The 17,199-nt window shown below is 36.3% G+C and overlaps 1 non-coding gene across 1 annotated transcript; it reads left to right on the top strand.

Annotated features, from left to right (window-relative positions):
* The first annotated feature begins 16,781 nt into the window (after positions 1 to 16,781).
* Positions 16,782 to 16,854, top strand: TRNAG-UCC (transfer RNA glycine (anticodon UCC)). The gene has a single exon. It is a non-coding gene; the product is annotated as a tRNA-Gly (tRNA).
* The last annotated feature ends 345 nt before the right edge of the window (positions 16,855 to 17,199 follow it).

The raw sequence follows: 17,199 nt of genomic DNA, 5'->3' as shown, positions 1-17,199 counted from the left end.
TAAGAAAACATGATTGTGAATCTTATCAGCGATAACATCAAAGTTGATAGAGAAATTGAGTTCTTGACAGTTCAGTACTATTAAGGTTTAGATTATCAGGAGCCAAGTTTCCCATCTGCAGTGGAAATATACTTTCTATGAAAGGTTTATTTCATTCTTTTTATTAAAAAGCTCTAAATACTTTAATAATGAAGCATTTCAATTTGAAGTATTATTTCTTGACAGCAAGCATTTGATTTTGAAAACCAGTTTTCTTTAATCAGTGAGTTAAAAGGAAAATGCTATAGTGTGAAAGTAATTTTCATTACCCACGATTCTTTACATATAGGACAGCCTTCATCTAATTTGCCTGTGTCTTCTATTAGGGAAAAAAAAATGCTCAGAGAATGCAAAAAAAAAAAAATTAATCTGAAAAAAATCAGAATGCAAAATTAAATCATATACAGGCGTACCTCAGATATTTTGAGTGTTCAGTTCAGACAACTGCAGTACAGCAAAATATTCCACTAAAGCAAGTCACACAAATTTTTTTCCTGTTGCATAAAAAAATTTTATTTACACTAGACTGAAGTCTGTTAAGTGTGCAGTACCATTATGTCTATAGAACAGTGTACGTTCCTTCCTTAAAGATATTGCTAAGAAAAAAGGCCAACCATCATTTCATTCTTCAGGAAGTCACTGTATTAATATAAAAAAATCACTTACCACAGATCATTAAAACAAATATTATAATAATGCAAAAGTTGACAATGTTACAAGAATTATCAAAGCATGACAGAGACACAAAGCAAGCAAATGCTATTGGAAAAATGGCTCCGATAGACTTGTTGAGCAAAGTACAGTTTAAAAATGCAGATGCTGAATGTTTATCAAATTGAAGGCCTGTGGCTTCCCTGCATCAAGCAGGTCTATCAGTGTTATTTTTCCACATGTTATTCTTAATGTTTGTTTTTGTTTTTTAAGATGTAATACTATTATACACTTAATAACTTAATAAGCTGCAGTGTAAACTTTTATTTGTACTGAAAGTGAAAGTGTTAGTTGCTCAGTCGTGTCCAACTCTTTGCAATCCCATAGACTAGCCCACCAGGCTCCTCTGTCCATGGAATTCTCCAGGCAGGGATACTGGAGTGGGTTGCCATTTCCTTCTCCCACAGATCTTCCCGACCCCCAGGGATTGAATCTGGGTCTCCCCACATTGCAGGCAGATTATGGTCTCAGCCACCAGGGAAGCCCTATATGTACTGGGAAACCAGTAAATTTGTGTGACTCACTTTATTGTAATAAGCACTTTTCTTGCATATTGATGTAATATTGCATATATGTAATATGTGGTGATCTGGAACTGAACCTGCAGTCTCTCCAAGGTGTTCCTGTATTGTTGACAGTGCAGTTACGCTGTCTGGTACAACAAATCTGACATTGGCACTTGTTTTTCAAGACCATTTACACATAACTTTAGGGTTTTTTTTCCCACACATTGCTCTTCTGTATAATTTCCATTGTTAACATAGTAGGTCTCTGTCGTCTAATTTGAATTATTTGATGACTTAGCTTCATTTTTAAAGATTTGTGATTTAGGAACTTACAATGTAAGCCCTTCACAGAGAACTGTGACTTTAGCCTTATTTCCCTTTAGTTTGTTAATGAGATCATTTTCCCAAACCTAAGGTCTTTTTATTTTCTTTAACATCTAGGGGGTTTCGTCAGTCAACACTTTTTATCCTGTACTCAATAATTGTTACTATCATGATCCCATGTTTGCGAAAATGTTTCTAATGCAAGCTAATTAAATTATAATATTAACTTCTTTTTGCACAGATAACATATAATACTATAGACCTACCATGCATGGATGGACTGATGCAAAATTGTGTAATTGTTATTTTTTTTTAATATTTGAATTATGCCATTCTGACCATTAAATGGTTTAGAATGTGAAAAAAAGGAATCTACAGCATCACATTTACATGTAGCAGATCATAAAGCATTGCATCCATCCTCAGGTTTTAGCATAAAAGGGAGTTTGTGACAGAAATTATTACAGATAATTAATAGTATTGAATGAGTTCTATTCATATTCTGTGTAGTGAACTTTGTATAAAGAGCTTTCAGGATCACAGGCTAAAAACTGGTCTTTATATATTAAAGTGGAGATCTGAGATTCTGATACACATGCAGATATCTATCTGATATCTATACAGATACATATATATATACTGTTAATGTTAAAGCTTCCAGGTATGTACACATTGTTCATACTGTATGAACTTAGGTACATGTAGCAATGAATGTATTACTACAAGGAATACCATGTGAGAGGTAGTAGGTGGACTACCAAAATCTTGTGTTTTGGGTTTTTGTCTTTTTTTCAGATGCATATCCCATTGGTAATAGTATTTTCTGAATAGGGATAATACCTTGTTTCTCAATTAATAAAAACTACAAAGATAACTTTAAACTAGAATTTAGTACCATCCACAAAATAAACTAGAATTTAGTACCATCCACAAAATTTCATGGCCTCCCTGGTGGCTCAGATGGGAAAGCATCTGCCTGCAATGTGGAAGACCTGGGTTCATTCCCTGGGGTGGGAAGATCCCCTGGAGAAGGAAATGGCAACCCACTCCAGTATTCTTGCCTAGAAAATTCCATGGACAGAGGAGCCTGGTAGGCTACAGTCCATGGGGTGGCAGAGAGTTGGACATGACTGAGCCACTTCACAAAATTTCATAGTATCTTTAGAAATAAATCTGAATACAGCTGAGTGTACATGCACACACACAAACCTGAATGGCATTAGTACAAAATGCATTTCCAAATACCGCCCCCCATTTTAATGTATGTTTACCCTTTCACTGTTCGTTGCTTTCCGTTAATAGGCAATTTATTCATTCAATTAATAGGTTTTTGTGCCTTTTCACAAATACGATACTTCTCCTATGCACTGTAGAATGACTTAGCTCAAGACTTTGTGCCTGATTTGAGTATACATTTTAGAAGAGGAAGGTCACAGCTATGTAAGGCTATGAAATAGCAAGTACAGAGCTGTTAATAGAAATGGCTTTTCTATCAGACTATAGGCAAACTTTTCAGTCATTTTGTATTTACATTTCATTGAGTATTTAGATTTTTTTAAATAAAAATGTCTTTTGTGAAAGTATTGTGATGAACATTTTTCAGGCAAAGGTGGTTATTTTATACTTGGTACCCAGAGACATATATTGGTTTTGAAACAAATATATGTAAAATTAAGTGGTACTTAGGGACTTAAGCACTAGGACTTAATTTTGTTAGCCCTGTCTAGTTGGCTTTGTGCTATAATTCAGAAGACAGTTAATACCTGACCACTTTTTTTGACACTTAATCTTGAGAAAAGGGTATGCAAATGTTTTCAAAGGAGCATATATATATACCAGTTTCAATTTTACATGTGCAGTTGTGTCTCTTTTTACCTATGAATCCTTAAAACTGCACTTAATCTTACCTAATTTTTAGAGAACTGTATTTCAGTGACAAAGATCAGTACTACTTTTACATATTTTAAGAATTTTATGATGCTGTTACTGTGTTTATTTGGTAGTTATTTGAGTAACCTGTTTATAACTTTACAGCATGTATAGAAATGTATCAAAGAATGTGTAATTGAAAGGTGTATAATACACTAATTGTGTGGATCACCTCATGATTATGCATTATTGCATATATTGTATGTGTGTGTGCATGCATGCATGCAGACTCAATCATGTCCAACTCTTTGCGACCCCACAGACAGCCTGCCAGTCTCCTCTGTCCATGGAATTTTCCAGGCAAGAGTACTGATGCTATGCTATGCTATGCTATGCTATGCTATGCTAAGTCACTTCAGTCATGTCTGACTCTGTGTGACCCCATAGACAGCAGCCCACCAGGCTCCCCCGTCCCTGGGATTCTCCAGGCAAGAACACTGGAGTGGGTTGCCATTTCCTTCTCCAATACATGAAAGTGAAAAGTGAAAGTGAAGTCGCTCAGTCGTGTCCAACTCTCAGCGACCCCATGGACTGCAGCCTACCAGGCTCCTCCGTCCATGGAATTTTCCAGGCACGAGTACTGGAGTGGGGTGCCATTGCCTTCTCCAAAGAGTACTGAAGGGGTTGCCATTTCCTTCTCCATAGGATAGGCCCGACCTGGGGATCGAACATGCATCCCTTACATCTCCTGCATTGGTAGGCGGGTTCTTTACCAACTGAGCCACCGGGGAAGCTCATATTGTGTATATTTTAGTTAAGAAATGTGGGAGAAGTAGAATCCATTGCACTCGTAGGAATATTCATCCTTGAATTTTTACTCGTTATTGAATAGATAATGAAATTTAAGACTATAGTAACTAAATCCTTTTGATAATTTTTCAAATTAACATGATTGAGAAGTTTTTCTGTAGATTTCTGTAGATAATCATAACTAAACCAGCTCTCACTGATTCAACTGTATATCAGCTGATTGACCACATGGTTTGTTCACTCCATGGACCTCTTTTGTCTGATAATACTATTCCTACACCTCTTGCACTGGTTACCCATCATAAGAAAGAAAAGTGAAGTTGCTCAGTCATGTCCGACTCTTTGTGACCCTGTGGACTGTAGCCTACGAGGTTCCTCCGTCCATGGGATTTTCCAGGTAAGAATACTGGAGTGGGTTGCCGTTTCCTTCTCCAGGAGATCTTCCCGACCCAAGGATTGAACCCAGGTCTCCCGCATTGTAGGCAAATGCTTTACCATCTGAGCCACCAGGGAAGTCTAAAGAGAACACCAGTCATAAAGGAAAAGTAAATATTAGCTTATTTTCTACTCCAAACTTATCTTTCAGCTCTGTGGTGAGTGGGGTGGGGGCAGTCATTAATAGCTCCAACTTGTTTATCTCCAATTTAAAACTGGGACTAAAAAGAATTATATCTACTTTGAACTATTAATTACAATTTTTAAATTACTTGATTGGTCTTTTTAACTTTTTCTCCAGAACAGTCTTCTAGTGGGAAGGGTAAATTCTCAACTATCTAATATGTAGCCTTCAAGAACCATTTGATGTATGGAATGGCTTATATACAGGAGACCCCATTCATCCCTTGATACCCACCTCACTCCTTTTCTTCCCAGGAAGATTTCTGGCAGCAAAGAATTATTTTAAATTATTAATCATTCAACATTGGAGGTAACTAAAAAGATTACTTAATTTGTAGGTTTACTACAGAAGTAGTTTCTGATTGATGATATTTATAAAAAACTATGAAGGATGAAAGTTGATACCCTTATTTATTTAAAAAAAAATATATTAGAAGTGACAGAAGTATGAACACAGATGAGTTGTCTTATCAGAAGGAAAGTTAAGTGGACCAATTGGATGTCAGGTTTTTGTCAACAAACAGGCTACTAACAAGTTTATTCCAGCACTTATATTTTTATATTTGATTTAAATGCATACATAAATATGATTCACCATAAGTGCCTGTAGAACCGAGAATAAGCCCTTCTGTGAGAACTAGAACTGTATTTTGGACACTGGAACAATTAATTTGTTGTGCAATGGCTTTCTTGTGGGAGAATTTTGCCAGCATTTTAAATGAACTATTTAAATGAGCTTATTAAGTGACTTAAGTTAAATTTAAAGATGTTAAATCAGTCAAATTTCAAAGAGATAAATTGATAGAAGCATCTCTATTAATTCCTCTATTCAGATAAATTGTCTTTCACAGATTTTTACTGAATTATTTAAACAGCTTCATTGAGAAGGCATAATTAATACAATAAATTTATACATGATTAAAGTGTAAAATTTAATGTTTGACAGATATATATACCTGTGAAGCCATAATCACAAAATACAATATGCGTGTTCATCTCCACTGAAAGATTCCTCATGCCCTTTTGTAATTTTTCCCTCCCCAAGCAAATACTCATAACTAAGTTAATTTACATTTTTTAAGATTTTATATGAATGGAATCATACAATATGCAATAGTACTCTTTTTTTCTGTTTGCTTTCATGCAGCATAATTATTTGGAGATGTATCCATGTTTCAGATACTAGTAGTGCATTCTTTTCTGTTAGTCAGTGGTGTTCTTTTGTATGTATATTAACACTGTTTATCCATTCACCTGTTGATGACATTGGAGGCTGTTCCCAGTTTGTAACTATCATTTTAAAAAGTTACTATGAACTTTCACATACAAGTCTTTGTATGAACATATAATTCATTTCTTTTAGGTAAATGCATGTGGAATGTGTGGTTCATATGTTTAATTTCTTAAGGAATTTCCATGATGTTTTCAAAGTGATTGCATCATTTTACATTCCCATGGCAGTTTGAGTTCTGCTTGTTCCACATCCTTACTAGCACTTGATGTGATCAGTTTATTTTAGATCTCATTCATTTTGGCTTAATGTTTTTATGTAGTCCAAAGTATGAATAAAAGTTCTTTTTTTTGTTTTGTTTTTTTTTTTGCATTTGGTGAACACTGTAATCATTCTAGCACCACTTATTGGAAGGGTTATTATCTCTCTTGCTATCAGTGCCATACTTTCTTGATGACTGTAGCTTTATACTAGTAAAGCCTGAAATTAGGTAGAATAAGTTCTCCAACTTTGTTCATCTTTTACAAAGTTATTTGTATTTTCATGTGCATTTTAGAATGAGACTGTTGATTTTTTCCCATAATGATGCTGGAATTTTGACTGGGCTTGCATTAAATCCGTAGATCAGGGAGTTGCCTGATGGCCTAGTGGTTAGGATTCCAGGCGTCCACTGCCGTGGCCCACATGCAGTCTCTGGTTGGAGAACTGAGGTCGCACAAGCAGTGCAGCACAGACCAAAAAAACCATAGGTCATATTTGAAAAGAATGTGCATCTCAGTATTGAGTCTTCTGATTCATGAATCTGGTGTCTCTCTCAATTTATTTAGGTCTTTTTGAATTTCAGCAGGTTTGTAGTTTTTACTATACAGGTTTCAGACATCTTTTGTGGTATTTAGTATTTGTCATACTAAAGTATTTCATATTTCTTAATGCTGTTGTAAATGAAACTTTTAAAATTTCAATTTATAATTGCTCATCCCTACCAGATAGAAATATAATTTTTGCATTTTGATTGTATTCTGCAGCCTTGCTAAACTCATTCTACTTTTTTTTAAATAGATTTAGCAGTCTTCTACATAGATGATCATTTGATAACCATCTGTGAATAAAGATAGTTTTCTTCCTTTTTAATCTGGATACATTTTCTTTTTTTTTCTTTTTTTCCATTATTTCATGAGTCAGCAAACCTGTTCTTATAAATAAGGTTTTATTCAAACATATTTATATATCCATTATCTCTCCTGCTTTCATGCTACAGTAGCAGGTTCAGTAGTTGCCATAAAGACCAAATGGCCTCACAAAGCCTGACTTACCATCTGTTTCTATTTTTAAAAAACGTGAAATTGAAGAAATGCTTCCTTATTGTCCTGGCTAGGACCTTTAATTAAGGTATTAAATAAAAATGGTAAGAACAAACATTCTTGGCTTTTCATATTATTAGATAAAAACATTCAATCTTTCATCATTAAGTAATGATGTTCAGTCAGTTCAGTTCAGTCGCTCAGTCGTGTCCAACTCTTTGCGACCCCATGAACTGCAGCACGCCAGGCCTACCTGTCCATCACCATCTCCCGGAGTTCACCCAAACTCATGTCCGTCGAGTCAGTGATGCCATCCAGCCATCTCATCCTCTGTTGTCGCCTTCTCCTGCCCCCAATCCCTCCCAGCATCAGGGTCTTTTCCAGTGAGTCAACTCTTCACGAGGTGGCCAAAGTACTGGACTTTCAGCTTTAGCATCATTCCTTCCAAAGAAATCCCAGGGCTGATCTCCTTCAGAATGGATTGGTTGGATCTCCTTGGAGTCCAAGGGACTCTCAAGGGTCTTCTCCAACACCACAGTTCAAAAGCATCAATTCTTCAGCACTCAGCTTTCTTCACAGTCCAACTCTTACATCCATACGTGACCACTGGAAAAACCATAGCCTTGACTAGTTCTGCTTTTTAATATGCTATCTAGGTTGGTCATAACTTTCCTTCCAAAGAGTAAGCGTCTTTTAATTTCATGGCTGTAATCACCATCTGCAGTGATTTTGGAGCCCCAAAAAATAAAGTCTGCCACTGTTTCCCCATCTATTTCCCATGAAGTGATGGGACTGTATGCCATGATCTTAGTTTTCTGAATGTTGAGCTTTAAGCCAACTTTTTCACTCTCCTCTTTTACTTTCATCAAGAGCCTTTTTAGTTCCTCTTCACTTTCTGCCATAAGGGTGGTGTCATCTGCATATCTGAGGTTATTGATATTTCTGCTGGCAATCTTGATTCCAGCTTGTGCTTCCAGTCGAGCGTTTCTCATGATGTACTCTGCATTTAAGTTAAGCAAGGTGACAGTATACAGCCTTGACGTACTCCTTTTCCTATTTGGAACCAGTCTGTTGTTCCATGTCCAGTTCTAACTGTTGCCTCCTGACCTGCGTACAGATTTCTCAAGAGGCAGGTCAGGTGGTCTGGTATTCCCATCTCTTTCAGAATTTTCCACAGTTTATTGTAATCCACACAGTCAAAGGCTTTGGCATAGTCAATAAAGCTGAAATAGATGTTTTTTGGGGACTCTTGATTTTTGATGATCCAGCGGATGTTGGCAATTTGATCTCTGGTTCCTCTGCCTTTTCTAAACCAGCTTGAACATCTGGAAGTTCACAGTTCACGTATTGCTGAAGCCTGGCTTGCAGAATTTTGAGCATTACTTTATTAGCGTGTGAGATGAGTGCAATTGTGCGGTAGTTTGAGCATTCTTTAGCATTGCCTTTCTTTGGAACTGGAATGAAAACTGACCTTTTCCAGTCCTGTGGCCACTGCTGAGTTTTTCAAATTTGCTGGCATATTAAGTGCATCACTTTCACATCATCATCTTTCAGGATTTGAAATAGTTCCATTGGAATTCTTTCACCTCCACTAGCTCTGTTCATAGTGATGCTTTCTAAGGCCCACTTGACTTCACATTCCAGGATGTCTGGCTAGGTGTAGGTTTTTCATATAATACTTATAAAAGATTGAGCAAGTTCCCTTTTAGGGGGTGAGTGGTGTTTGTTTTGTTTTAATCAAGATTGAATGTTGGTTGTGTCAAGTATTTCTCTGTATCTATTGAAGTGACCATATGGCTTTTAAATTTTTTAAATATAGTGGCTCAGTCTGTAAAGAATCTGCCTGCATTGCAAGACACTTGGGTTCAATCCCTGGGTCAGGAACATCCCCTGGAGAAGGAAATGGCAACCACTTCAGTATTCTTGCCTGGAAAAATCTCATGGACAAAGGAGCCTGATGGGAGGTTGCAAGAATTGGATATGACTTAGCTAAAAAACCACCAACATGGTGAAACTAACTTTGAATTTCTATAATACACCCTACTTGACTCCGAAATATGATAAAATTTTATTTAAAATACTTATGTCTCTGTTCATCACTGATGAGTTGGTCTGTAGTTTTCTTGTAATGTCTTTGAGTTTGGATCAGGGTAATACTGTCAGAGAATGTGTTGGAATGTATTTCTTTCTCTTCAATTTTCTAGAAGATATGTGTTCAATATTATATCTTCCTTGAAATTCACCAGGGAAACCATCTGAACCTATAGTTACCTTTATTAAGGGAAGATCTTTTTATTACAAATTCCAATTATTTTTTCTTGTATGAGCTTTGTTAGTGTGTATGCTTTGAGGAATTTGTCCATATCATGTTTTCATTGTATTAGCATAAAGTTTTTCATAGTTTCCTTTATTATCCTTTTAGTATACTACTGCAGAATGTGAAGCAGTATTAGCTCTCATTCTTAATGTTAACAGTTTGTGTCTTCTCTTTTCCCTGATAAGTCTTGCTAGAGACTTACCAACTTGATTGAGAGAAATAGCTTTTGATTTCTTTGATTTTTTTTTCTGTGTAATTCTGTTTTCTGTTTCACTGATTTTTTTACTCTGATCTTTATTATTTTTTTCTTCTGCTTGCTTCAGGTTTAATTTGCTGTTAGTTTCTTAACATGGCAACTGAGGTTATTAATCTGATACTTTTCTTTCTTTTTTTTTTTTTTTTGACTGCACCACACGTTTTGCAGGATCTCAGTTCCCTGACCGAGGATTGAACCATGGCCACTGCATTGGAAACCTGGAGTCCTAACCACTAGGCTACAAGGGAACTCCCAGATTTGATATTTTTTAAATCTAGTGATTGAGTCCTATAAATTTCCCTCTGATTACTGTTTTAGCTACACCTCATCTCATGTTTTGCTTCTCTTGTGGCTCAGCTGGTAAAGAATCCACCTGCAATGCAGGAGACCCGGGTTCGATCCCTGGGTTGGGAAAATACCCTGGAGAAGGGAAAGACTACCCACTCCAGTATTCTGATCTGGAAAGTTCCATGGTTTGTATAGTCTGTGGGGTTGCAAATACTCCTACACAACTGAACAACTTTCACTCTTCACTTTCATGTTTTGATATGATATATCCCATAACTTTTTCCTTTTTAATTCAGATCAAAATACTTTATAATTGCCCTTTGACCATGTTATTGACTCTTAATTCTATTGTGGTCAGAGAACATACTTTCTATGACTTGGATTCTTTTTAAATTATTGGGACTTGTTTTATGGCTTAGAGTATAGTTCACCTTGGTGAATGTCCCATGTACATTTCTGTTGTTTGTTCTTTACATGTTTATTAGGTCATGTTGATCAGTAGTGTTTTTCAGTCATTCTGTATCCTTTTGACATATTTTTCCCTCCTTTCCACTTAACCTATTTGTGTCTTTATTTAAAGGGTTTCTTTTAGGCAGCATATAGTTGGGTCTTGCTTTTTTATCCAATCTTATGTCTCTATCTTTTCACTGGAGTGCTTAGACCATTTACATATAATAATTGGATTCACAAGAGTGGGTTAAAGTCTATAGTCTTACTATTTTCTATTTGTTCTATTTCTTTGTGTCCCTTTTTAATTTTTACTACCTTTGGGGGAGATTGAATATTTCATATGATTTCCCTTTTTTCCATTCACTTACTAGTCATAATCTTTGTTAGTTTTGATTGACTGAATTTTCTTCTCCTTATGGGTTGTATTTTCCTGCCTTTTTTTTCCCTGATAATTTTTGGTTGGATGATAGACATTTTGAATTTGTTGAGTGCTGGTATTTTCGCATTTCTCTAAATATTCCTAAGCTTTGTTTTGTATTCACTTAAGTTACTTGGGAAGATTTGCTGCTGCTGCTGCTAAGTCACCTCAGTCGTGTCCGACTCTCTGTGACCCCATAGGCGGCAGCCCACCAGACTGCCCCATCCCTGGGATTCTCCAGGCACGAACACTGGAGTGGGTTGCCATTTCCTTCTCCAATGCATGAGAGTGAAAAGTCAAAGTGAAGTCACTCAGTCGTGTCCGACTCTTAGCGGCCACATGGACTGCAGCCTACCAGGCTCCTCCGTCCATGGGATTTTCCAGGAAAGAGTACTGGAGTGGGGTGCCATCCAGGTCTAATTTTCTACAAGTGAGGCAAAGCCTTTCTGAGTATTGTGCCAGATGCCCCATTAATTTATGAGATTTTCCTGTCTGATAGTTGAGAACAGGAACTGTTGTAGCCTGTGTGAGCTTAAAGTATTAATTCTCTCTAAAACTGTCAAGTGTGCATTTTTGTTTGTTTGTTTGTTTGTTTGTTTCTCCAGCCTTAGGTAGTTTCCATGCATGGGCTGGTCATTAGTACTCAGTTGAAGACCCAAGAAGGGACCCTTGGTGTGGTGTGTGGCTCTCATCTCTGAAACTTTGCCTTGTAAATCCTAGCTGCCTGGGCTTCCCTAGACTCCTTCTGGGTTTCCTCTTCCTATCCTATAACTAGAAACTCCAGGCAGTAAGCTTGGAAAAGTCATGGGGGTCACTTTCTTTTCCCATCTCTCAGAAATCATTGCCTATTGTCTAATATTTGCATCTTGAAAACCATTTTTTATTATTCTTTTTAATTTATTTTAGTTGGAGGCTAATTATAATGTTGTGGTAGTTTTTGCCATACATTCACATGAATCAGCCATGGGTGTACATGTGTTCCCCATCCTGACCCTCCCTCCCACCTCCCTCCCCATCCCATCCCTCAGGATCATCCCAGTGCACCATCCCTGAGCACCCTGTCTCATGCATCAAACCTGGGCTGGCGATCTATTTCATATATGATAATATACATGTTTCAATGCTATTCCCTCAAATCATCCCACCCTTGCCTTCTCCCACAGAGTCCAAAAGTCTGTTCTTTACATCTGTGTCTCTTTTGCTATCTCACATATAGGGTCATCATTACTATCTTTCTAAATTCCATATATATGTGTTAGTATACTGTATTAGTATTTTTCTTTCTGACTTACTTCACTCTGTATAATAGGCTCCAGTTTCACCCACCTCATTAGAACTGATTCAAATGCATTCTTTTTAATAGCTGAGTAATATTCCAGTGTGTACATGTACCACAGCTTTCTTATCCATTCATCTGCCTATGGACATCTAGGTTGCTTCCATGTCCTGGCTATTATAAACAGTGCTGCAATGAACACTGGGATACACATGTCTCTTTCAATTGTGGTTTCCTCGGTGTGTATGCCCAGCAGTGGGATTGCTGGGTCATATGGCAGTTCTATTTCCAGTATTTTAAGGAATCTGCACACTGTTCTCCATAGTGGCTGTACTAGTTTGCATTCCCACCAGCAATGTAAGAGGGTTCCCTTTTCTCCACACCGTCTCCAGCATTTATTGCTTGTAGACTTTTGATAGCAGCCTTTCTGACTGATGTGAGATGGTACCTCATTGTGGTTTTGATTTGCATTTCTCTGATAATGAGTGATGTTGAGCATCTTTTCATGTGTTTGTTAGCCATTTGTATGTCTTCTTTGGAGAAATGTCGATTTAGTTCTTTGGCCCATTTTTTGATTAGGTGGCTTTTTTTTTTTTTTTCTGGAATTGGGCTGCAGGAGTTGCTTGTATATTTTTGAGAATAATTCTTTGTCAGTTGCTTCATTTGCTATTATTTTCTCCCATTCTGAAGGCTGTCTTTTCACCTTGCTTATAGTTTCCTTCTTTGTGCAAAAGCTTTTAAGTTTAATTAGGTCCCATTTGTTTATTTTTGCTTTTATTTCCATTACTCTGGGAGGTGGGTCATAGAGGATCCTGCTCTGATTTATGTCAGAGAGTGTTTTTCCTATGTTTTCCTCTAGGAGTTTTATAGTTTCTGGTTTTACATTTAGACCTTTGACCCATTTTGAGATTATTTTTGTGTATGGTGTTAGAAAGTGTTCTAGTTTCATTCTTTTACAAGTGGTTGACCAGATTTCCCAGCACCACTTGTTAAAGAGATTGTCTTTTCTCCATTGTATATTCTTGCCTCCTTTGTCAAAGATAAGGTGTCCATAGGTGCGTGGATTTATCTCTGGGATTTCTATTTTGTTCCATTGATCTATGTTTCTGTCTTTGTGCCAGTACCATACTGTCTTGATAACTGTAGCTTTGTAGTATAGTCTGAAGTCAGGCAGGTTGATTCCTCCAGTTCCCTTCTTCTTTCTCAAGATAGCTTTGGCTATTCGAGGTTTTTTGTGTTTCCATACAAATTGTGAAATTATTTGTTCTAGTTCTGTGAAACATATCGTTGGTAGCTTGATAGAGATCGCATTGAATCTATAGATTGCTTTGGGTAGTATACTCATTTTCACTGTATTGATTCTTCCGATCCATGAACATGGTATATTTCTCCATCTATTTGTGTCCTCTTTGATTTCTTTCATCAGTGTTTTATAGTTTTCTATATATAGGTCTTTTGTTTATTTAGGTAGGGTTATTCCTAAGTATTTTATTCTTTTCTTTGCAATGGTGAATGGAATTATTTCCTTAATTTCTCTTTCTGTTTTCTCACTGTTATTGTGTAAGGATGCAAGGGATTTCTGTGTATTAATTTTGTATCCTGCAACTTTACTATATTCATTGACTAGCTCTAGTAATTTTCTGGTGGAGTCTTTAGGGGAAAACCATTTTTTATACACTACATATGATTTTTTGTTTCAAGCAGGGGTATATCTGATTCATTGTGTCATTTTGGCCAGAAGTGGAAGTAAAATCTAAATTTAGACATGCACTTTTTCTTTAATACAGGAAATTTTTGAATGAAACTTGACTTTCTCTACACAATTTGGTAAGAATGTGGGTGTTCACAAAGTACCAAACCCCTAATTAATTCTTCCCCATATTTCCTGTGTTTACTTTGGATAGCTTATGTTTTTTAGTCAGTACTACTCATAAAAATCTATTTGACAGTAATAGCTTTGCTAATACTGCTGCTGCTGCTAAGTCACTTCAGTCATGTCCGACTCTGTGCGACCCCATAGACGGCAGCCCACCAGGCCCCGCCATCCCTAGGATTCTCCAGGCAAGAACACTGGAGTGGGCTGCCATTTCCTTCTCCAATGCGTGAAAGTGAAAAGTGAAAGGGAAGTCGCTCAGTCGTGTCCGACTCTTTGCGACCCCATAGACTGCAGCCAACCAGGCTCCTCCATCTGTGGATTTTCAGGCAAGAGTACTGGAGTTGGGTGCCATTGCCTTCTCTGTTGCTAATACTAAGAATGTTCATATTCAAAAAATTGTTATTTTTCCCTTAAAATTCTTTTTTTAATGATTAAGCATTGCAGTATATATTCTTTGTATGAGAATATAGTATAAAGTATTAAAATCTCATGAAAATTATTTTTTGAATGTGAAAATAACTCAGGTGTAATATAAATGGGTGTCACAAACTTCAGGGGAAAGAACTTCAGAAGTCTACTGAGTGGCTGAGAAAATGCTCTTTTACATAGTTCTTGAGTTCACTGTTGAGATATATCTGTATTTAAAGTGATTTTATGAAACATGGAAGATCTCTCAAAATTACTGCTTTCTCTTTCCCGGATATTTTTATGTAAAACCCACAATAACTATAGAACTTTATAGAAGTGGATGACCTAAGAGAAAATACAAATATATCTTTATGTCTTCTTTTCATTTCCTTATGCTTAAAAACTGTTGCTTTAAATTGGATCTTTTGGTATACAAAAGAATTCTTTGGACACATTTGACCACTTTGATTTTCTTGTTTCATTTACTTGCCCATATGTTGATGAGGCAAACTGAAGTTAATAGCACCCTAAAATTGAGGAAAACACTTGAAGTGATAATAACCTGTTCAAGATCTCAGCTTTAAAACGTGAGCTTAGAAATTCAGGGAACATAGAAAATAACAGTTTATTTTGCCTTATCCTCTGAACGTATCATTGACATAATTATTTAGCTGTATGATCATCCTAGGATGTTCAGCATCTGCATAGATTGTTTACTATACATATTAACTTGCCAAAAATGGTTTGCAGAATTTTTCTAATGACATGAATATTGCAGTTCATTTTCAAAAAAGCAAAGATAAAACCATTAATAATGTCAAACAGGGTATTGTCTAGAGAAATTCTAGCCAGTCATTTAGTTACTGTTTACAATTTATTACTGAATGTGCTTTACCATCAGGAACAAGCTTCCCATGGTGGTTGTATTAAAAATTAGCAGTTTTACACTGAGAGGCCCAGTGCCAACCTGGAAAAATTGGTTGCATTGATGAGTAATAAACTGCATGTTGTAGATTCCCATACTGCTTTAATTCATTTCACAGTATTGGCAAAGAATCTGAATTTTAACTGGAAACACACAGTTCTCTTCCAAGCAGGTATTAAAAACACATTGTCTACTTTTCAGAGAATCATAATAGAGTTTCTGCCCTTTGTCATTTTGACAGTAGTTTAAGGTTTGAAATGTATTGAAATTTCTTGAAAATATTAATTATCCTGCTCTATTTTCTCCTTCATAAAGTTAATATGATTCCAGTGCAATGTACCATTTGTTTTTAGATATACAAAGAAATACGTGGCCTACTTTAAAACTGTTTTTCCTCCAAAAAATGAATTTTTAAAATGAATGAAAAGATAGTTAAATAATTGCAAAGCCACTGTTTTCAGTTAGACTTGTAGATTATGTATACTCTTGATACTGAAACATTGAAGTTTCTTTTAAAGGAGACAAGCTTAAAAGTAGGCCAGTATTCCTGTGGTTTAATTTCAACTTTCTGGACGGTTAAATAGAATTTTGTACTTAAAATATTTTCATATGGCTTTGTTTTAAGAGCAAAAAAAAATGAATTTGCCTTACAAAATGTAAAAGTTTTAAATGCACTTTTTTTCCTCACTTGTCAAAGCAACCTTAAAATTAAACTCAAATGTCCTTATATATATGTTTATCAACTCCATATAGTAATTTTAAAGTGTACATGGTCTTTCCTAGGTAAAATTTATATCTCCCTGTAAGTGAAACAGTAAATCCTGGGCTTTCATATATGGACACTAAGCAATTTGTCAATATAGCATATAGTTCTGAATGCACTAATAATACAAAGCTTAATTTTGTTCTTTAGTCTTGATGTATTCACTGATAATGGTGAGAGAGACTTCAGCTTGGCAATCTACAGCAAGTTAGTTAGGAAAAGATAACATTATTCATACACATATGCTGAGAAAATGAGTGACAGAATGTTAGGTACTTGAGTGGCCAGTGTCACTGCTCTGTTTATCTTGTATCAATCACTCTAGTCCTGAGCTAGAAGTACATTTATAACATAACACTCAGAAGTTCACATTCAAAAGAAAAATGTTAGGGATTTCCCTGGTGGTCCAGTGGTTAAGACTCTGCACTTCCATTGGAGGGGCCCCGGGTTCAAGCCCTGGTTGGGGAACTAAGATCCCACAAGCCACATAGCACGGCCAAAATATATAGTCAAAAGGAAAAAGTTGATAAAAGTTTTTAAATGAAATGATAACAAGCAGGAAACAGTTTGTGAAGTCGCCATTTGGTTTCCTGATCAGCTACTTTCAAACTCAACATTCTGCATCTGCAGTTGGTAATTTTGACTGAGTTCAAGATGATCAAGAATTATAGAACTGTTAACCTCATTTAGTATTTACAAGATGAGAGTTGTAACTATGTACTCCTTGACATCCTCCAGGCCTCTTTGCCACCTTTGATTACTCTCTTATTTCTTGGCAGTGTCATTCGCTTTATGATTTCAGTTATCATTTCC

This window comes from Bubalus kerabau, chromosome 3 (assembly GCF_029407905.1).
Source record: "Bubalus kerabau isolate K-KA32 ecotype Philippines breed swamp buffalo chromosome 3, PCC_UOA_SB_1v2, whole genome shotgun sequence".
NCBI classification, from domain to species: Eukaryota; Metazoa; Chordata; class Mammalia; order Artiodactyla; family Bovidae; genus Bubalus; species Bubalus kerabau.
This window is presented reverse-complemented; position numbering and strand designations above follow the sequence as displayed.